Source organism: Grammomys surdaster, unplaced genomic scaffold, assembly GCF_004785775.1.
Source record: "Grammomys surdaster isolate TR1022 unplaced genomic scaffold, NIH_TR_1.0 140, whole genome shotgun sequence".
NCBI lineage: Eukaryota > Metazoa > Chordata > Mammalia > Rodentia > Muridae > Grammomys > Grammomys surdaster.
This window is the reverse complement of record NW_021604598.1, coordinates 162,084-185,731: the sequence shown is the minus strand read 5'-3', so window position 1 is coordinate 185,731 and position 23,648 is coordinate 162,084. Positions and strand designations below refer to the sequence as shown.

Below are 23,648 nucleotides of genomic sequence, written 5' to 3'. Positions count from 1 at the left end.
ATTGTATAAGGTTCATAATCAGAACAAGCAAACAAACAAACAAGCAAACAACAAAAACAACAAAAGGTCAGGGGCAAATGACTTTAATGTAGGATTCTACAAGAATTGGATGGGTTATTCAAATTCCTCTACTCACATTCATGGATCAACAAGCATGAGGAGATGGAAAAACAAGTATCACAGTGGGTACAGAAGACTAATAAAATTAGGTCTTCTAAAATAGGATGAGCAGGCCTAATATGAACTCACAGAATTGACAGAGCATACACAGTGTTTGCACAGGACTCTACTATGTCCTCTGCATTATGGCTCCTAGTTTAATGTCTTTATGATATTATTGAGTGAGCAAATGAGCATGTCTCTGACTCTTATGCCTAATCTTGGGCTCCTTTCCTTTTGTTGGTTTTTCTTGTTAAACTTCAATGTAATAACTTTCTTCTTATATGATATCCATCCATCCATCCATCCATCCATCCATCCATCCATCCATCCATATATCATCTATCTATCTATCTATCTATCTATCATCTATCTATCTATCAATCATCATCTATCTATTTACATGAATGAGTGTGAATACCTAGCTACTAGGATAAACGATAGCTTAAGAACTGTCACATACACATGTTGGTAGAGGAAAAGTTGATATTCTCTAATAGAATAACAAATACCAGTGGATTCTCCAGCTTCTCTTCTAACATTCATTAGACATACATTCATGCAGTCAAAATTAAATAAATCTATTATATTAATATTTTAAGGCATCAGGGAGTTATCAGGAATGCTATAAGATGTATGGATTAAGTAATAGACTTTATAACAATTTTGAAAATATAATTCAAAGGTCATATCATTGTACTATAAAGAGATCTTCTGACAACTGGTACACTCATCAATCTCAGATGGTCTATGTTCTTTGCCTCATATTTATATCTGCTACTCCACTTAAAAGAATACTAAAACATATTTTCATATAAACCGATATACTAATAACATCACTTTCCTTTATCAATTTCAATTTTAAATTTTAAAGAACTTCATTCATGAGTACTATATTTATACATCTATCCCTAGAAATTTTTCCATGTTATCAAACTCTCAAATTCACAAATTTTTCATTTTTGTCACTTGCATACATTCTTTTATATATGCACATTTATACAAGTATGCACATATATAACTATAAATTGTGTGTGTGTGTGTGTGTGTGTGTGTTTCTGCAAGCATATGAACTTTTCTAAGCCTGACTCATTTCCCAAATAATGTAATAGAGGCTTACATTTACTAATTAATAACTAGGATTTAGGTTAGGCTTGTTCTCAACTATCTAGTAACTCAAATATCCTGTTTACATTAGTCTAAGTTCTATCACATGGCATGTTACCTCCCTTAGTTACAAGTCTGACTTTCTCTGCATCTCAGTCCATGGGTCTGATCCCAGAGATATCCTACCTCCACCATCTTTGAAATATAAATCTGATTTTCATGTTACTATATTATTGCTATAATTTCATTATCTTACAATTGAAGATACATTCATGTATGTGTTTTGAAAACAATACATCACATTAAATTTACTAATATCTAAATATAACAATTTCATAAGTTGTTACCTATCAATGATAATATTTATTAGCTATATTTCTCAGAATTTACAGTATCTGGCACTGTTTAGACTAACAGTAGCACTATTAATATAACATAATTCTATGGGGACTAATCATGTGTTAAGATTGAAGCTAGTTTTCAACAGCTTTGTTTAACTATAGTGTTACAGAATCCCACCACATAATTTCCTCAAGGCTTCTTTCATGTCTTTGTTCCTCAGACTATACACAAAGGGGTTCAGCATCTGTGGGACCACAGTATATAATACTGAAGCCACTGCAGTCTTTCTAGTAGAGTCAGTCACTGCAAAACTGATGTAGACCCCAATCACTGAGCCATAAAACAGTAAAACAACTGTCAAATGAGACCCACAGGTGGAAAGGACCTTGTAATTGCCTCTTACTGAGGGCTTTTTCAAAACTGAATAGACTATTTGAACATAAGACAAAATGATGCCCCAAAACGGAAGTCCACCAAAAATGAAAGTTGCCAGGTATATCACTATGTTATTGATGAGAGTGTCAGAACATGACAGCTTGATTATATGAGCAAGTTCACAGAAGAAATGGGGGATTTCCAAATATGTGCAGAAGGATAGTCGCAACACCAACAGACTGTGTAGCATGGCATCCACCATGCTACTGAACACGGAGAACAAAATTAACAGACTACAGATGTTTGGATTCATCATGATCATGTATCTTAGTGGATGGCAGATTGCCACATAGCGATCATAAGCCATTGCTGCAAGAAGAAAGTTTTCCATTCCACCAAGAAAAACAACAAAGTACATCTGTGTAAGGCAATCTGTGTAACTGATGGCATTGTTCTGTCTCTGGATGTTTATCAACATCTTGGGAACTGTGCTGGTGATGAAGCAGATGTCAGTGAAGGACAGGTTAGAGAGAAAGAAGTACATTGGGGTATGGAGGTGGGAGTCAAGGATAACAGCCAAGATAATGATGAGGTTTCCTAGAACTGTAACAAGGTACATGAAGAGGAAGATTCCAAAGAGGACAAGCTGCAGTTCTGGATCATCTGTCAATCCCAGAAGAATAAATTCCAAAGTAAATGTTTGATTTCTATATTCAGTATTCCTGAAGAACATGAGTAGAGGTAGTGAAAGCAATTGTCACATCACCTAATACAGTGTTCTGTACACTATACAAAAACCTTTAGAGATGATGGTAAAAAATATACTTACTTCAGCAAATTTTTAAAATGTTGCTCTCGTAGTTACTGATGTAGAAATATTTAAGTGAAAAATAATCCTATATATCTGATTATCAACTATTATTATTTCTACTTTACATAATTAAATATACTCATTTTCTCAATTATCTCTACTTCTTTTCCAATTCCTTGTATTACTACTTTTGTACATTCCTTAGGACAAATGCTTATTAAGATATCTTAATATCAAATTTTCCATTAATTTTTAAGAGTTGTGAGAATGAATTTCAAAAGAAACACTATATATTTTTAAATTGTAGCATATGAGAAAGAGTTTTGTAGGGAGGTGAGAAAAGAATAGGGGCAGGAATCAACGTATAACATCATTGTATAACGTACAATGTTGAGTTATAAAAATGTATGGCATTGACAAAGAACAAGTTTACTCAATATAAAAATTAGAAACATAATTAGAAACCAAGAAATCTGAATTATTTAGGATAACGTTCTTTTTAAAACATTTTTGCATTCCTAATAGCTTATTGAATAAAATAGAAAAAATATTCAAATGAGAAGAAAACTTAAGAATCATAAGAGAAAATGCACAGGAAAATATTATGAATTTTTGACATATAAAACATAACATAAGAGAACCATTAGATATCCTAATTTGGATTCCCTTCACTATTTAACTAATAAAATTACCACTCAGCAAATATCATTTTTAGTTAAAATGTCTTCACTCAGTCTGACTCAAAACCACTGTGCTTGTGTTTATTTGAAAACTGTTAACAAAATGAAACCTTGCAGGTTATTAGGTTTGAATCATGAAAGATAAACACATATAAGCCACCTTCAGATAAATAGAATGTTATTCAATATAATGAAAACTTAGTCACATTTTTCTATTGAGTGCATTCCCTGATATTCTAAAACAACTTGATAGCTCTAGTTTTCTAGGATAAAAGATGCAAACAGTATAGACTTTCTATAGCTGTGAAGTTTAGGGTCAGTTTACATCATGAGTTTCTATTTAGTATGAGAACACTGGACATGAAGTAAAATGTGGAAATGTCAGTGTTGTATGCAATAAGTAAAACAAATTAGTAGTAAAATTTTATATATATATATATATATATAGTGTGTGTGTGTGTGTGTGCGTGTGTGTATGTATGTATGTGTATGTGGTGTATGGTGAATGCCAACAGTAAAAGCATGAAGTTAGAATTCTGGAATTTTCTGAAAAGGCATTAAATACTTATCAAATGTGCATAATTATTTTGAGTTTCTTATAGGAATACACGGTATGACAATTACTTGATTTCCTATGTACTATACGATTTTATTAAAAATGACATCTTCAGTTTTACTTGAGATCAATGACAATTTTAAATTATTGCAATGTTTATGTGCTTATTATAATTCAATGTCTTTTGAGATTTTGTATTGATGAAATTAGATCAGATCTCTAGGTTTCTCTGTGTGTGGCTGCATCAATATTCCCACTGTTCTCACAAATTCTAGGTACAATTAACATTTTTTTCTGACTATACATATATGTTGATCTGAGGAAAAGAGCATACAAAGCTGAAAAATTATCTTTCCCCTTACATACCCAAAATTTGCAAGTAAGTATAGATAAGTTTATCACATTAGTCCCTAAAAAATGCACTATTAATTCTTAATTTGCTTTAGTAAGAGAGAAGTATTGTGTAATTTAACAAAGGTAGCAAAGGATGTGAGACAATTGTGATAGTAAAAACCCTATGTGCAATTTCATATTGCTCACCTTCTGTACTCAGTTTTCACACAGATTCAGGTATAAGAAACTTCAAATCATCAGTAGATAGAATTACCTTGCTATGGTCATGATGAATAGAGAATAGTCAAAACATCTGATAACGGTGGTTACAGAACACCTATTGTTTGGAAGGGTAGCACCTCTGTGTGAAACCTTGAGTTTATTGCCAAACACATAAGAACTTAGAACATATTCAAAATATGTTTTATAAGTGAGGCAAGCCTCTTGAGTCAGGTTGTAAGATCAGTGGATTTACAGCTCTTATGTCCCTAGAGACAGAATGTACAAACCATCTCATTATATATACTTTGGTATTATGTTGTTAATCATATAAATGCATAAATGCATGGAGACTGATGCTATAGAAGGTGTAGCAATCACAGCTGCTCTTTTTTTCCTGTAATTCAAGGTTAATAATTGTATTTAAGCTTGTGTTTCTGAGTAACGTGCATCTTACCCAAGTTGTAGACACAAATATGCCACTATTCACTGAGCAATGGTATCTTTACCACCCAGGTTTTGTTTTAGATTTAGGTATATAAGCATGTTTTAATTTTGTTTTCTTATGGGATTTTTATACATGAGTACTTTAATTAAGATATTCCACCCCTCCAAATTCTAATATTAATTGTTTTTCTTTTTTTTTTTTTGAGACAGGGTTTGTGTGTATAGCTCTGGCTGTCCTGGAACTGACTTTGGCCTCAAACTCAGAAATCTGACTGCCTCTGCCTCCCAAGTGCTGGGATAAAAGGCATGTTCCATCACTGCCCCACTTTCCAAATACTAATATATGAACCCAATGATGCTCAAATTTATAACCTCTAGTTTTTAAATGTGGGATTTATATGAAGTATATTTTAAATTTAAATAAAATACATTTTAATGTAATTAGGAAACTCTATCATGTGAATAAGCATAACTAATCCCAAAAGGATATTGAGTATTTTAGGCTCCATGTTCAATCTATGTATTTTTAATTATATTATTAACAGTTCTGTATAGGCAATTTTGGATATGACTGATTTTTATGACTTAAAATAAATATATAAAGAAGCATTATAAAATCTATTAGTTTGTAAACTAATATATACAGAGTTTAAATACAACTGAGTTCCAAAATTACTTTTTCAATCACTTTTTAATGTTTTTGTCCTATAAACGCACTAATATATTTTTGTTTTTAATTTTTTAAATTTTTTTATTGGATATTTTATTCACACTTCAGATATTATCCCCTTACCCCACTTTTCCCACCTCCCTGCCCAGGAACCCCTATTCCCATCCCCCATCCTTTTGCTTCTATGAGGATGTGCCCACAACTACCCCATAACTCGCCCCTCCCCACCCTCGAATTTCCCCACACTCGGCGACCAGCTTTCATGGGACCAAGGATCTCCTCTCCCACCTATGCCGGACAAGGCCATACTTCCCTACATATACAGCTGGAGCCAAGAGTCCCTCCCTATGAGCTCCCAGGCTGGTGGTTTAGACTCTGGGAGCATTGGTTGTTTGGTATTGTTGCTCTCCTCATGGGGCTGCAAACCCTTCAGCTCCTCAAGTTTTCTCTCTTACTCCTCAGTTGGGAACCCCTTGATCAGTTCAATAGTTAGCTGTGAGCATCTGCCTCAGAATATGTCAAACTCTGGGAGACCTCTAAGGAGACAGTTATATCAGCATGTACTTCCTGAGATCCACATCAGCATCTACCTTTGGGGAATGCACATGGGATGGATACCCAGGTGGAATGGTCTCCAGACAGCCCCTCCTTCAGTTTCTGACTCACACTTTGTCTCCATATTTGCTCCCTTGAGTATTTTGTTACCCCTTCTAAGAAGGACAGAAGCACCCATACTTGGTCTTCCTTCTTCATGAGCTTCATGTGGTCTATGAGTTGAATCTTGGGTATTTCAAGGTAATGGGCTAATATCCAATTATCAGTGAGTGAATATCATATGTGTTCTTTTGTGACTGAGTTACCTCACTCAGGATAATATTTTCTAATACCATCCATTTACCTAAGAATTTCTCAAATACCTTGGTTTTTTTTTTAATAGCTCAGTAATATTCTGTTGTGTAAATGTACCACATTTTCTGTATCCATTCCTCCGTTGAAGGACATCTGGGTTATTTCCAGCTTCTGGCTATTATAAATAAGGCTGCTATGAACATAGTGTAACATGTGCCCTTGTTATATATTAGAGCATCTTCTGGGTATATGCCCATGAGTGGTATAGCTGGGTCCTCAGGTAATGCTATGCCCAATTATCTGAGGAACTGCCAGACTGATTTCCAGAGTGGTTGCACCCTCTTGCAATCCCACCAACAATGGAGGAGTGTTCCTCTTTCTCTACATCTGTGCCAGCGTCTGGTATCACCTGAGTTTTTGAACTTAGCCACTCTGACTGGTGTGAGGTAGAATCTCAGGGTTGTTTTGATTTGCATTTCCCTGATGACTAAGGATATTGAACATTTCTTTAGGTGCTTCTCGGCCATTTGAGTTTCCCTAGTTGAGAATTCTTTGTTTAGATCTGTACCTCATTTATTAATAGGATTATTTGGTTGTCTGGAGTCTAATTTCTTGAGTTCTTTGTATATATTGATATTAGCCCTCTATCAAATGTAGGATTGGTAAAGATCTTTTCCCAATCTGTAGGTTGCTGTTTTGTCCTATTGACAGTGTCCTTTGCCTTACAAAAACTTTGGAATTTTATGAGGTACCTTTTCTCAATTCTTGCTCTTAGAGCATAAGCCATTGGTGTTCTGTTCAGGAACTTTTCCCCTGTGCCTAGGTATTTGAAGGTCTTCCTTACCTTCACATCTATTAGTTTCAGTGTATATCTGGTTGTATGTGGAGGTCCTTTATCCACTTGTACTTGAGCTTTGTACGAGGAGATAAGAATGGATCGATTTGCATTCTTCTCCACACTGACCTCCATTTGACCCAGCACGATTTGTTGAAAATGCTGTCCATTTTCCACTGGATGGTTTTAGCTCCTTTGTCAAAGATCGAGTGACCATAGGTATGTGGGTTCATTTCTGGATCTTCAATTATGTTCCATTGATCTACTAGCCCGTCTCTGTACTAATACCATGACGTTTTTTTATCACTACTGTTCTGTAGTACAATTTGAGGTCAGGGATAGTGATACCCCCAAAAGTTCTTTAATTGTTGAGAATAGTTCTCACTATTCCGTTTTTTTTTTTTTTGTTATTCCAAATGAATCTGAGAATTTCTCTTTCTATCTCTATGAAGAATTGATTTGGAATTTTGATGGGGATTGCATTGAATCTGTAGATTGCTTTTGACAAGATCGCCTGTTTTACTATATTTATCCTGCCAATCCACGAGCATGGGAGATCTTTCAGACTTCTGAGATCTTCTTCGATTTCTTTCTTCAGAGACTTGAAGTTCTTGTCATACAGATCTTTCACTTGATTGGTTAGATTCACACCAAAGTAATTTATATACTTAGTGACTATTGTGACGGGTGTCATTTCCTAATTTCTTTCTCAGCCTGTTTATCCTTCAAATAGAGGAAGGCTACTGAGTTGTTTGAGTTGATTTTATATACTACCACTTTGCTGAAGTTGTTTATCAGGTTCAGGATTTCTCAGGTGGATGTTTTGGGGTCACTTAAGTATACTATCACATGATCTGCAAATAGTGAAATTTTGATTTCTTCCTTTCCAATTTGAATCATTTTGACTACCTTTTGTTGTCTAATTGTTCTGTCTAGGACTTAAAGTACTATATTGAATAGGTAGGTTGAGAGTGGGCAGCCTTGTCTAGTCCCTGATCTTAGTGGGATTGCTTCAAGTTTCTTTCCATTTAGTTTAATGTTGGCTACTGGTTTGCTGTATATTGCTTTTACTATGTTTAGGTATGGGCCTTGAATTCCTGATCTTTCCAAGACTTTTACCATTAAGGGATGTTGAATTATGTCAAATGCTTTCTCAGCATCTAGTGAGATGATCATGTGGTTTTTTTTTTGAGTTTGTTTACATAGTGGATTACATTGAAGGATTTCTGAATATTGAGCTATCACTGCATTCCTGGGTAATAAAGCCTACTTGATCATGATGAATGATTGTTTTGATGTGTTCTTGGATTTAGTTTGAGAGAATTTTATTGAGTAATTTTGCATCAATATTCATAAGGGAGATTGATGTGAAGTTCTCTTTCTTTGCTGGGTCTTTGTGAGGTTTAGGTATGAGCGTGATTGTGGCATCATAGAATGAATTGCGTAGTGTTCCTTCTAATTCTATTTTGTGTAAGAGTTTGAAGAGAATCAGTATTAGGTCTTCCTTGAAGGTCTGATAGAATTCTGCACTAAAACTGTCTGGTCCCAGACTTCTTTTTGTGGGGAGACTTTTAATGACTGCTGCTATTTCCTTAGGGGTTATGGGACCGTTTAGATGGTTTATTTGCTCCTGATTTAACTTTGTTAACTGGTATCTGTCTAGAGTCCATTTCATCCAGATTTTCCAGTTTTGTTGAGTATAGGCCTTTGTAGTAGGATCTGATGATTTTTTTGAATTTCCTCAGTTTCTGTTGTGATGTCTCCCTTTTCAGTTCTAATTTTATTAATTTGGATACTGTCTCTGTGCACTCCGGTTAGTCTGGTGAAGGGTTTATTTATCTTGTTGATTTTCTCAAATAACCAGCTCCTGGTTTTGTTGATATTTTGTATAGTTCCTGCTGCTTCTACTTGATTGATTTCAGCCCTGAGTTTGATTATTTCCCATTGTCTACTCCTCTTGGGTGTATTTGCTTCTTTTTGTTCTAGAGCTTTCAGGCGTGCTGTCAAGTTTTTAGTGTATGCTCTCTCCAGTTTCTTTTTGTAGCCACTTAGAGCTATAAGTTTTCCTCTTAGCACTGCTTTCATGGAGTCCCACAAGTTTTGTTATGATGTGTATTCATTTTCATTAACTTCTAAAAAGTCTTTAATTTCTCTCTTTATTTCTTCCTTGACCAAGTCATCATTGAGTAGAATATTCTTCAGTTTCCACATGTATATGGGCTTTCCATTGTTTGTGTCATTATTAAACACCGGCCTTAATCCATGGTCATCTGATAGGATGCACGGGATTATTTCAATCATTTTGTATTTGTTGAAGACTGTTTTGTGAAGAATTATGTGGTCTATTTTGGAGAAGGTACCATGAGGTGCTCAGAAAAACGTGTATTCTTTTGTTTTAGGATGAAATGTTCTATAGATATCTGTTAAATCCATTTGGTTCCTAACTTCTGTTAATTTCACTGTGTCACTGTTTAGTTTCTATTTCCATGATCTGTCCATTGCTGAGAGTGAGATGTTGAAATCTCCCACTATCATTGTGTGAGCTTCTATGTGTGCTTTGAGTTTTAGTAAAGTTCCTTTTATGAGTGTGGGTGCCCTTGCATTTAGAGTATAGGTGTTCAGAATTGAGAGTTCATCTTGGTAGACTTTTTCCTTTGATGAGTGTTAAGAGTCCTTCCTCATTTTTTTGACTAATTTTTGATTGAAAGTCGATTTTATTTGATATTGTAATGGCTACTCCAGCTTCTTTCTTGGAATCATTTGTTTGCAAAATTATTTTCCATCCTTTTACTCTGAGGTAGTGTCTTTCTTTTTCACTGAGGTGTGTTTCCTGTTTGCATCAAAATTCTGGGTCCTATTTATGTATCCAGTCTGATAGTCTATGTCTTTTTTATTGGAGATTTGAGATAATGAAAAATGATTGTTGCTTCCTGTTATTTTTGTTATTAGAAGTATAATTACTTTTGTATAGCTATCTTCTTTTGGGGTTGTTGGAATATTCCTTCCTTGCTTTTTCTAGGTTGTAGTTTCCCTCCTTATGTTGGAGTTTTCCATCAATTACCCTTTGAAGTGCTGTATTTGTGGGGAGGTACTGTGTAAATTTGGTTTTGTCATGAAATATCTTGGTTTCTCTATCTGTAGTGATTGAGTGTTTTGCAGATTATAGTAGCCTGGACTGACATTTGTGTTCTCTCTGGGTCTGCATGCTATCAGTCCAGGATCCTCTGGCTTTTATAGTATCTGATGAGAATTCTGGTGTAATTCTTATAGGTCTGCCTTTATATCTTACTTTACATTTTTCTCTTACTACTTTTAGTATTTTTTCGTTGTTTTGTTCATTTGATGTTTTGATTATTATGTGACAGGTTATATTTATTTTCTGGTCTAGTCTCTCTGTCATTTTGTAGAATTCTTGCATGTTCATGGACATCTCTTTTTTTAAGTTAGGGAAGTTTTCCTCTATAATTTTGTTGAAGATACTTACTGGCTTTTTAGGTTGAGAATCTTCACTCTCATTTATACCTATTATCCTTAGGTTTGGTTTTCTCATTATGTTCTGGATTTCCTGGATGTTTTGTGCTTGGAGCTTTGTGCATTTTGCATTTTCTTTGACAGTTGTGTCAATGTTTTCCATAGTATCTTCTACACATGAGATTCTCCTGTTTCTTGTTTTCTGTTGGTGATGCTTGCATCTATGACTCCTGACCTCTTTCCTAGGTTTTCTATCTCCAGGGTAGTCTCCCTTTGAGATTTCTTTATTGTTTCTACTTCCATTTTTATCCTGGATGGTTTTGTCTAATTCCTTCACCTGTTTGGTCATGTTTTCATGCAGTTCTTTAAGGGATTTTGTGTTTCCTGTTTACCTGTGTTCTCCTGTACCTATTTAAGGGAGTTATTTATGTCCTTCTTAAAGTCCTCTATCATAATCATGAGAATTGATTTTAATTTTGAATCCTGCTTTTCTGGTGTGATGGGGTGTCCAGGCCTTGTTATGATGGGAGAACTGGGTTCTGATGGTGCCATATAATTTTGGCTTCTGTTGCCTATGTTCTTGCGCTTGCCTTACACCATCTGTTTAACTCTAGTGCTACCTGTACTCACTGTCTCTGACTGGAGCCTTTATTTCCAGTTATCTTGCTTGTGTCAGAACTCCTCAGATTTCAGATGTCTCTGTGATCCTGAGCTCCTGGGTGGAAGAACTCTTGGGACTCATGCCACCTCTGGGATCCTAAAATTCTGCTGCTCTGAGTGTAGTGGCTCCTCTATAATGGTTCAGGATACAATATCTAGATAGGAGCAGACCAGCTAGGTGTCCATTGCTCTGAGTGCATGGCTCCTCTAGGATGTCTCAGGATATGGTGTCTTCACAGGAGCAGACCAGCTAAGTGTCTGCTCCAGCCAAAAGGACCAAGCGAGGGGCAGAAAGCTGTTTTTATTTTTTATTATTTTTATTTTTATTGGTTATTTTATTTATGTTCATTTTAAATATTATCCCCCTTCTCAGTTTCCCCTCTACAAACACCCTATACACTTTCCCTTCTTCTTGACTCTATGAGGGTGTTCCCCTCCCCACCCACCCACTCCTGCATCAATACCCTAGCATTGCTCTACCCTGGGACATCCAGCTTCCACAGGACCCAGAGACTACCCTCCCAGTCATGCCTGATAAGACAATCCTCTTCTACATATCCAGCTGGAGATATAAGTCTCACTGTGTGTACTCTCTGGTTGTTCGTTTAGTCCCTGGAAGATTTGAAAAGTCTGGTTGGTTGATATTGGGCTGATGTTGTTCTTGGTATGGGGTTTCAAACCCCTTCAGCTCATTTCAGTCCTTGCCCTAATTCCTCCATTGGTGTCACTACACACAGTCCTATGTTTGATTGTGTGTATCTGCATATATATTGGTCAGGCTCTGGCAAAGCCTCTCAGAGGACAGTTATACTAGGCTGCTCTCAGCAAGCTCTTCTTCGTACCAGCAATAGCGATTGGATTTGGTGTCTACAGTTGGGATGGATCCCTAGGTACGGCAGTCTCTAGATGGCCTTTTCTTTCATCTCTATGCTCAACTTTTTGTCCCTGCATTTCCTTTTGATGGGAGGGATTATGGATTAATATTTTTGAGGTGGGTGGTTAGACTCATCCCTCAACTGGGGACCATCTCTACCCACTTGATATGGTCTCTATAGGTTCTACCTCTCCTTGGTTGGATATTTTGGCTAATGTCCTCCCTGGTGGGTTCTGGGAACCATTGGGTTCCCTGAAACTTGGGACATTCTAGTGCCCCTTCAAAAGTGATACATGCCTCCTTGCAAAATCCTGACATCCTGTACTTCTCCTCGTATCCTCCTGTATCTTAACTAGACCCCCTTTTCCCTTCCATCTTTTCTCTCCCTCCCAGATCCCTCTCTTCCTCTACTTCCTAAGATTATTTTCTTCCACTTTGTTAGTAGGACTGTAGTGTCCACACTTTGGTGTAGTCTTCATTCTTCTTGGGTTTTATGTGGTCTGTGAGGTGTATCATGGGTATTCCAATTAACTCACACTAGTCGGTAGCTTTCCTCTACTCAAAGGATGAATGGGCTGAGAAAGAAATTAGGAAAATGACACCCTTTACAATAGTCAAAAATAATATAAAATCTTTATGTAATGCTAATCAAGCAAGTGAAAGATCTGGATGACAAGAACTTCAGTTCTCTGAAGAAATAAATTGAAGATCTCAGAACATGCAAACATCTCCCATGCTCAAGAATCGGCAAGATAAACATATCAAAAATGGCCATCTTACCTAAATAAATCTACAGATTCAATGTAATCCTCATCAAAATTCCAATTCAGTTTTTCACGGAGATAGAAGGAGCAACTCTGAAATTTACCTAGAATAACAAAAAACTCAGGTTAACAAAAAACATTCTCAACAATAAAATGACTTCTGCAGGAATAACCATCCCAAACCTCAAGCTATACTATGGAGTAATAGTGATAAAAACCACATGGTATTGGTACAGAGATAGGCAGGTAGATCAATGGAATGTAATTGAAGACCCAGAAATGAATCCACACAATTTTGGTCACTTGATCTTTGACAAAGTATCTAAAACCGTCCAATCATGGGAGAAAAAGCATTTTTAACAAATGGTGCTAGTTCAACTGATGGTCAACATATAGAAGAATGCAAGTTGATCCATTCTTATCTCCTTGTACAAAGCTCAAGTCAAGTGGATGAAGGACCTCCACATAAAACCAGATACACTGACTCTAATAGAAAAGAAAGTGGGAAAGAGCCTCAAGCACATAGGCCCAGAGAAACATTTTCTGAAAAGGACACCAGTGGCTTATGCCCTAAGATCAACAATTGATAAATGGGGCTTTATAAATTGAAAAGCTTCTATAAGGCAAAGAAGACACTGTTATAAGGACTAAATGACAACCCACAGATGGGGAAAATATCTTTACAAACCCTACATCTGATAGAGAGCTAACATTCAAAATATACAAAGAACTCAAGAAGTTAGACTCCAGAGATCCAAATAACTCTATTAAAAACAGGATACATAGCTAAACAGAGAATTCTTACCTGAGGAATCACAATCAAGAAATATTCAACATCTTTATTCATCAAGGAAATGCAAATCAAAATTACCATGAGATTCCACCTTACCCCTGTCAAAATGGCTAAGATCAAAAACTCAGGTGATGGCAGATGCTGTTGAAGATGTGGAGAAAAAGGAACACTCTTCCATTGTTGATGAGATTGCAAGCAGGTACAACCACTCTGGAATTCAGTCTGGCAGTTCCTCAGACAGTTAGAAATAGTTCTATATGAGGATCCATCTATTCTACTCTTTGTCATACACCTAAATGATGCTCAAACAAGTAACAAGGACATCTGTTCCACTATGTTAATTGTAGCCTTATTTATAATAGACAGAAGCTGTAAACAACAAAGATGTTTTTCAACAGATGAATGGATCAGAAAATTTGGTACATTTACACAATGGAGTACTACTTAGCTCTTAAAAACAATGACTTAATGAAATTTGCAGCAGATTGATGGATCTTGAAATATCAAGTGAGGTAATCAAGTAACAGAGGCATATATATGGTATATACTCACTGATAAGTAAATATTAGTCAAAAAGAAACTAATATATTTTCTTACCATTTGTCCATCATATATTGAGGGATTACTCTTGATATTTTGATAAACTATTCAGGAATTACAATGGCACATGATAAGAACTAAATATAGATTCTAGCACCAAAAACAGATCTCTATTTCCTCTTGTGGTTTCAGAAGTTTTATTCTATAGGAAAAAGATTGATTTGCATTTTGGCAGTAGTAATTAAAACAATATGTTATAGAATGAAGTTATATGTCAGCTAGAAGCAGTTTAACTGACAAAATATCTGTACAATGAAAAAACTTTTAAGCATTAGAAGGTAAGTATTTATGAGCATGTGCTGATTTTGCAGAAGAAATTTCAGTTATTTGAGTTATTACAACACGCATCTTGAGCCTCACAACCACCTTTACCCCAAATCCATAGCACACAAGGCCTCTTCCTTCAATAATCATATGTACTCATAAATATATACTCCTACCAAGATTCAAACATTTATAAATAATTAAATATAATGATAATTTTCTTAATAAAGAGCTTCACAAGTCAAACTCCCAGTTATTTAACTATCTCCTGATCACCTTCTATTAAAACTCTTAATTAATTTTATGTTACTGTGATATGACATTATTACTAAATGAACATATAAAAAACATTTAACTTAGAGGTTACAGTTTCAGAGTAATAATCCATGATGATACACAAAGGCCTTATAGGAAGAACAGATGAGATCTTGCATCTTGATTTACAATTTGGAGACAAGGAGAGCGCAATGGGCATGCTTGAAAACTTTTGAAATCTGTAAGGAAACCCCTACCAGATTCACAATTCTCCTCAATAAGGCAACATCTCTTATGTTTTCCTCAACATCTATTAAATAATAAACAAAAATTTAAATTTCCAAAACTAAGACATATCTCCTAATTTTCTCTAAACTTTCCGTCAAATGGTGACCAAGTATTCCAAAATCTCAGGTTACACAGACTATTATTACTCAATCCACCACATTACACTCCCTGTAATCTATAGGCTTAAGGCTACATAGTAATATAAAATGCATTTAGTCAATTTCCATAAATTATTATATTTCACTTTCAACAGAGATCAACATTTCCGTCTTTTGTGGAACTCAACACAATTTTGTAATTGTTATGTTCTATAAAATAAAATAAAAAATCAAATCCTATATATAATAACAAAGATTATGCATTACCATTACAAAGGGGGAAGTAGTGGAATAGTTAGGAAATGTTGGACTGAGAAAGACCAAAACCCAGAAGACAGTCATCAAATTTTATAACTCTGTATCTGAAGTCAAGGAGCTTAGATGGCTCTGCCCTCTTGGCTTTTCTTTGTTTGTTTAGGTTTTTTTTTTTGGCATGAAACTTTTCTATTTTATTGATTATTTTATTAATATTTCAAATTTCACCCCCTTCCAAGTTAAACCCCCATCCACTCCCCTGTACCCTATGATTCTACAATAGTCCTTCCCACCCACACACCCTTTCCTGCCTCAGTGTCCTAGCATCCCTTTATGCTGTATCATGGAGTCTCCACAACACCAAGGGGCTCCCCTCCCATTAATGCTAGATAAGGTAATCCTCTGGTAAATATGCAGCTGGAGCCATTGGTTCTGAATTTACAATTCTATCTCTAGAGCTGATTTAATTTTGTGCTTCCAAGTCTTCTTGGCATAAGTTTCAAAGCTCTGGAGACTTCAATGTCTGGTACTCCAGTGAAACCTAGGCTTAATTTTGATGTCATTAAACAATGGATTTTCAATACTTCTTTAAACAAACTCTCCTTTCATATGCCTGCCCACCTCAAACCACTCAATAATGGGAGAGAAAGATTCCAGAGTCCCTTGCATTTCATTCATGGTTCTAAAGCCAGAATTGAAGCTAGGAGCTGTACTGCCCTACCTCGTTGTTTCCAGAATAATGACTCTGAAGCTTAATTATAAATGAATACCTGCCTAGGCTAAAAGTTCTGGATTATTTCCCAACTAGATAGCAATTTACATAACTCATTTACTCTAGCTTTGAGTGCAGAAGCAAGTCTGGTTGCTCCTCCTCAATTTAATGTGTCTGACTCCTCCAAGCCCAAGGTGAAATCTTCCACTTCTGATTGTTTTTTTTTTTGGGGGGGGTTCTTTTCTATTGGATATTTTACTTACATTTCAGATATAATACCCTTTCCCCACCCCCACCCCTTACCCAGGAATCCCTTATCCCTTTCCCCTTCCTCCTGCTTCTATGAGGATAAGCCCCCACCCTCCCTCTCCCACCTCCACACCTACAATCTCCCTCACATTGGGGCACCCAGCCTTCACTGGACCAAGGACTTCCTCATCCACCTATGCCTGGCAATGTCATCCTCCCCTACATATACAGATGGGGCCATGGTACCTCCCTATGTGCTCCCAGGCTGGTGGTTTAGAACCTGGGAGCTCTGGTTGGTTGGTATTGTTGCTCTCCCCATGGGGCCACAAACCCTTTCAGCTCCTTCAGTCTTCTCTCTCATTCCTCCATTGGAAACCTCATGATCAGTCCAATGGTTATCTGTGAGCATCTGCCTCTGTATATTTCAGGCTCTCGGAGACCTCTAAGGAGACAGCTATATCAGGCTCCTGTCAGCATGCACTTCCTGGCATCCACATCAGTGTCTACTTTTGGTGAATGCACAAGGGATGGATATCCAGGTAGAGCAGTTTCTGAATGGCCCCTCCTTCAGTTTCTGTTCCACACTTTGTCTTCATATTTAATCCCTTGAGTATTTTGTTGCCCCTTCTAAGAAGGGCCACAGCACCCACACCTTGGTCTTCCTTGTTCATGAGCTTCATGTGGTGGTTGAGTTGTATCTTGAGAATTTCAAGCTTTTGGACTAATATCCAATTATCAGTGAGTGCATATCATGTGTGGTTTTTTTGTGACTGAGTTACCTCACTCAGGATGACAGTACCATCCATTTGCCTAAGAATTTCTAGAATTCATTGGTTTTTTTAATAGCTGAGTAATACTCCATTGTGTAAATGTACCACATTTTCTGTATCCATTTCTCTGTTGAAGGACATCTGGGTTATTTCCAGCTTCTGGCTATTATAAATAAGGCTGCTATGAACATAGCGAAGCATGTATCCTTGCTTTATGTTGGAGCACCTTCTGGGTATATGCCCATGAGTGGTATAGCTGGGTCCTCAGGTAATGCTATATTCAATTTTCTGAAAAACCACTAGACTGATTTCCAGAGTGGTTGTACCATCTTGCAATCCCAACAATAACAGAGGAGTACATTCCTCCTTTTTCACATCTTTGCCAGCATCTGCTATCACCTGAGTTTTTGAGTCGTTGATCTTTGGTGTGAGGTAGAATCTCAGGGTTGTTTTGATTTATATTTCCATGATGACTAAAGATATTGAACTTTTCTTTAGGTGCTTCTCGGCTTCTAGTTTCCTCAGTTGAGAATTCTTTGTTTACCTCTCTACCCCATTTTTAATAAGGTTATTTGATTGTCTGGAGTCTAATTTCTTGAGTTCTTTGGATGTATTGGAACTTATCCCTCTATTGGATCTAGGATTGGTAATAATCTTTTCCGAATCTGTAGGTTGCTGTTTTGTCCTATTGACAGTGTCCTTTGGCTTACAGAAGCTTTGCAATTTTATGAGATCTCATTTGTCAATTGTACCCTTTTAAGTACAATAACAGTCTCTCTATCACTGATAAACCCTAGAAAATAAGAACAATTATGAAAACAATCTGGTGAGAGTTACATTTACAATGTCCAGACCATATTTGGCAAGTTTAGAGAAAGTACTCTACTATCTATTGCATGTTAGCAATATAGAGTTCTCTACAAAAAGCACTTTTTATGATAACTTGCATTATCAACCTAAAACATATATTCTTAGGCTTTAAAACATTTTCTTAAATCCTAAACACCGTAAAATTAATTGTTAAACTCTAACTACCTATTCTTCAACAGCATCAGAGATAGAAAAGTATAAATACTAACTTAGTATTGAGGATGTGTTGGAAAGAAGCTTCCAGAATTATAGACATGACAGAAATAGTTAGCTTACTCGATAGTCATACAATATTTTTCTAAGTTGTTATAGAATCATCTTCAGCCTTCTTGACCAGTGGCTAGTTTACTGCTTCTGAAGAAAACTCCACAAAGAGGTTCTTTGATTCTCACAATCTTTTTTCAAATAGAATGGGTGTACTGTCAGCAGGAGATCTGTCTCAATGTCATAAAAGGCCTTTTATTAGTAATACATCTTTAAATACTATATAATGTATATCTCTGAGGATTTTGAAGACTGTCTACTCATCTGTAGTATATATGAATTGTTTTGTTTCTAGGTATTTAATATCTTTTTAACTTGGAAGCATATATCTGTAATTAGATAAACTAGTATATATGTGATCATACGTTTTATTAACAACCAATTTGCATTTCTAAGTAGTAGTAACTATTTTGTAAATCAGCTTTCAAAAGGACATTGGATTTTTGAGCATTACTCAGATGAATACCTTAAATAAGTGTTAAAACCCACGTAATAAATTTTAATGTTGACAAATATCCTTTACACACACAATGACCAAAAGGACTCACTCCATCTCTTGAGAATGAGTCATCATTCTCCAAAATTGCTTCTTACTGTTTGTCGGCAATATCTTTTTGATGTCCTAAGTAAACTGAGATATTGGCCAGTCTTTTTAGGGCTGATTTAACTTAATTGGTGTCGACAGATGTATAAATTTTTACAAATTATATACATTTCTGCATTAACATATATATAGAATGTGCCATGTACAAAATCATCTAAAGATGGTTTTCTGCTGTGGGTTCAAGCAGGTAAGGTGTCTTTTACTCTTTTATAAGTTAATTTGGATTGTACAACCAAACTGTAACATATTTTTATATATACCTTTAATATATATGGAATAGTGAGGATTTAGTAGCCATTAAAACTTATTACTATGTATAGCCAAAGTCCTAGCTGGAGGTAATTTCTCATTTTGTAAAGTTATATAGCTGGTCCCTTGTAAGGGAATCAGTTATATGTGTTATCTACTGTTGGTCCTCTAGTTTACTTTCTTCCTGTGTGTAGCCATCATCATAAGGGAGTCTCTTCTGGTCAATCTGGTGTTTATAAATTTTGATGGAATCCAAAGATTTTCTTCTCCTACTTGAACAAAGGTAAAGTCTCTCCCCCAGCTTAGAGATCTTTCCCCTAATTTAGAAGTTATGAGAACCTTAATATAACAAATTGATTATATTCAGCTGTTTTTTTCCTATAATTCAAGGTCTCTCAGCAGCTGTTCTTGTTCATTACCATTCAAAAAATCTAAAGTTATAAGTCTTTATATGATCAGTCACTGGAAGACTTTGTTATGTGATTGTGCTTGTTAATCATCTCCTCTAAAATATAATTAGATCTCTCTACAACTGCTTGTTTACCCTGTAGGATTGTGTTGTATAGAATATGCTTTTTACTTCAATATGTAAAAATTGCTTCATTTTATCAGGGACCTATGCTGGAGTATTATGTTTTAATTTTTACAGTTATTTTCATAATTGCTATAATGCCTAGTAAATGTGTAATTACAGAATCAGCCCATTGAAATCCTGAGTATGTGGATCTAGTATCATGCACACTTATCAGTTTTCCAAACTCTGAAAAAAAAACATCCATTTGGCAAATTTCATTTCTTTGGGTACCTTTTGAGTTACTGCCTACAGGTAATGAAATTTGGATATACAAAGAACACTCAAGCCTTTTTTTTTTTTTTAACTCATGGAAATTTTTTTTTCTTTTTTTTTTTTATTAATTTCTTTTTTTTTGAACATGAAATGCTTTTTTATAGCATGTTTTACAAGGGGAGGAGGTAAGAGGGTCCAGGTGGTGGAAAAGTACAAAATCTTCTTGGCCTGTGCCTTGAAACATGTCATGGTCTATATGGTACACTGCCTTGAATTATGATCTACCTGCAGTTCTTCAGAAGATATGGTACACTGCTTGAGTTATGGTCTCCCTGCTATTCTTAAGAAGACATGGTACTCTGCTTTGAGTCTATATGCAGTTGCTAAGCAAGATCTTGCAGTTGCCAAGCTTCAGAGGACATTGTGCAGGTGGGGAAAGGTAGGGGGTAAGAGTAAGGGCGAGGGTCCTGGCTTCTGGCATCTCCCCCTTCTCTGTTTAGTTAGAGAAGGCGTCTTATGTTCAATCCCAACTATGTGAGTTTTGAATTTGGATGTCTAATTATGGGGGGTCTTAGACAAGTTCACAACCCCAAAACACTGATGTGAGACGAGTCACATCGATGGTCGAAGGCTTTAGGCTGTCGACGATGGGCAACGTCAAGGGACTCTGATGTGGGTGAAAGGAGGGTGAGGGCCCTGTCTTAGGCCATGTAGGCTGCACCCACTCCCAGCACCACGCACTCCTTTTCGGCTGCATTGGGTGGGCCCCTGGGAAGTGGACCTACAATAATCCCGTCATTGGGCTAACTCACAGCCATCCTAGTCTCTTGTAAATGTTCAAGTTACCAACCATTTGTCAGTTTGGGGTGTAATATTGTCATAAAGGAAGGCTCCCCAATGTTAGCGGCCATATCAAGGGTGGCCTTGGTTTAGGAAAAAGCCAATTTTTGTTGTGGTGATCAAGAGGCCAAGCTCTCTAGCGAGAGAAATGAGGGCAAAGCCAGGCATACCAGGAACTCTTCTGGAGGGCATGGAAGTCTAGGGGTAGACCGTAGGGGGAGGCAGGGGAGCTGACAGCTGTGTCAGTCTCCTGCGGGGTCACTTCTGGATTCTCTGCAATTTTCAGCTGATGGTAATGAACTTCAACTGCCTTCTTGATGGCAGCATCAACCTGGTTCCGTGGACGACAGGTCACGGGCGATGATCTCTGTCTTGCTCAATCTTGATGTCGTGCGCACATCCTCTCAATGAGGGTCCGTCCGGATGGGTCCGTGCCTTGAGCCCCACGTCTGGTGCCACTTGACCCGACCGGTGGGTCCTGGTTATTCGTGGGGGCGAGGAGGACTGCAACCTGCTATTCTTCAGAAGATATGGTACACTGCTTGAGTTATGGTCTCCCTGCTATTCTTCAGATGATATGGTACATTGCTTTGAGTCTATCTGCAGTTGCCAAGCAGGATCTTGCAGTTGCCCAGCTTCAGGGGATCTTGTGCAGGTGGGAAAAGGTAGGGGGTGAGGGTAAGGGCGAGGCTCCTGGCTTCTGGTCCATCTGGGTTAGAACTTCTAATAGCAGGCATCACGGGTGATTCAATTTTACCTGGAAAGAAAAAAGAAGGGGATTCTCAGGGAGATTTCTCTTCCCTGGGTGTAAATTGTTATTCATCATATTTATGATTGGGCCTGACTTTGTGAGGGTATCTATTTTTTTCATTAATATTTGTGGTAGCCGGTTAGCTGTGCCTTCTGTGGTATTGGACAGGCATATCAGTCCTCGGCTCCATAAGGGAACTGGGACTGGGGCATTCCCTTTATGGGTATGAGGGTCCTTCCCCATATCTGTGGCAAAGTTTTGTTGGTCTTGGTGGTGCCCGAGGTCACCAACATGGTCAGCAAGAGATTTGCCATGAGCTTTCAGCTTTAGAGAGAGAAAAGTTAACAAGGCATGATGGAGAGTATTTCAGGGGGACTCCTTCTGAGGGGGTACCGTTCCCCCTCTTTTGTTTTTAAAGCCAATTTTTCAGAGTTTTTGTAAAATCAGGGCAGAAGCGCCAACAGTTGCTCCTTCCACACTCAGAGAGTCATGAAGGCCTTTTTTAAGGATATATAAATCTATATTAATAATCTTTTGTCAAAGGACTTTTATAGCTCCACTGACAATTAATCAGACTATATGATATATCGATTAGAAATAGCTTTTTCTACTTTTTGTGAGATTACCTCTCTTTTGTCAATTAACTGTTGAGGAAGTTAGGGTTTACCACTCTCTTGAGAATATTGAACAGAGATTTAAATTCTTTTGTGGAGAGCTTAAAATAGTATCTTAGCCAATTTGCATCTCCTAGAAACTTTTGAAATTAATTTAAAATAAATAGACTCTCCTTTTTTTTTTAAATCCTTTATCTGTGTGGGGTTTTTATTGGGTATTATACGTATTTACCTTTCAATGTTGTCTCCTTTCTCATTCTCCCCCCAAATCCCTTATCCCCTACCCCTTCCTCCTAATTTTTGTGATGGTGTGCTCCAAACATCCTCCCAGTCCCATCTCCCTGCTCTCGAATTCCAACACAGTAGGGGATCCAAACTTTTGGGGACCTTGGCCCTCCACTTTCACTGGAGTCTAACAAGGTCACCCTCAATTCCCTATACAGGTGCGTGAGTCCCTCCCTTTGTGCTCTCTGGTTGGTGGTTTAGACTTTGGGAGTTCTGGTTGAAACTTTTGATGCTCCTTCTAAAAAGGACCAACAAATTCATACTTTGGTCTTCCTTCTTCTATGTGAGTTTTATGTGGTCTATATGAAGATTCTTAGAAATTGTGAGCTTTTGGGCTAATATCCACTTATCAGTGAGTGCATACCATGTATGTTCCTTTGAGATTGGGTCATCTCACTCAAGATGATATTTTCCAGCTCCATCCATTTGCCTAGGAATTTTGTGAACTGATTGTTTTTAATAGCTGAGTAGTACTCCATTGTATAAATGTACCACATTTTCTGCATCCATTCTTCTGTTGAAGGGCATCTGGGTTCTTTCCAACTTCTGGCTATTATAAATAAGGCTGCTATGAACATGGTGGAGCATGTGTCCCTGTTGTATGTTGAAACTTCTTTTGGGTATATGCCCAGGAGTGGTATAGCTGGGTCCCTAGGTAACGCTATGTTCAATTTTCTGAGATACCGCCAGACTGCCTTCCATAGTGGTTGTACCAGTTTACAATCCCACCAACAGTGGAGGAGTGTTCCTCTTTCTCCACATCCTCGCCAACATGTACTGTCACCTGTGTTTTTGATCTTAGCCATTCTGACTGGTGTGAGGTGGAATCTCAGTGTTGTTTTCATTTGCATTTCCCTGATGACTAGGGATGCTGAACACTTCTTTAGGTGCTTCTCAACCACTCGAGCTTCCTCAGTTGAGAATTCTTTGTTCAGCTCTGTGCTCCAT

At 37.0% G+C, this 23,648-nt stretch overlaps 1 pseudogene; it reads right to left on the bottom strand.

The window, feature by feature from the left end:
- Positions 1-1,771: 1,771 nt before the first annotated feature.
- LOC114618182 lies at positions 1,772-2,746 on the bottom strand (annotated as a pseudogene).
- Between the last annotated feature and the right edge of the window lie 20,902 nt (positions 2,747-23,648).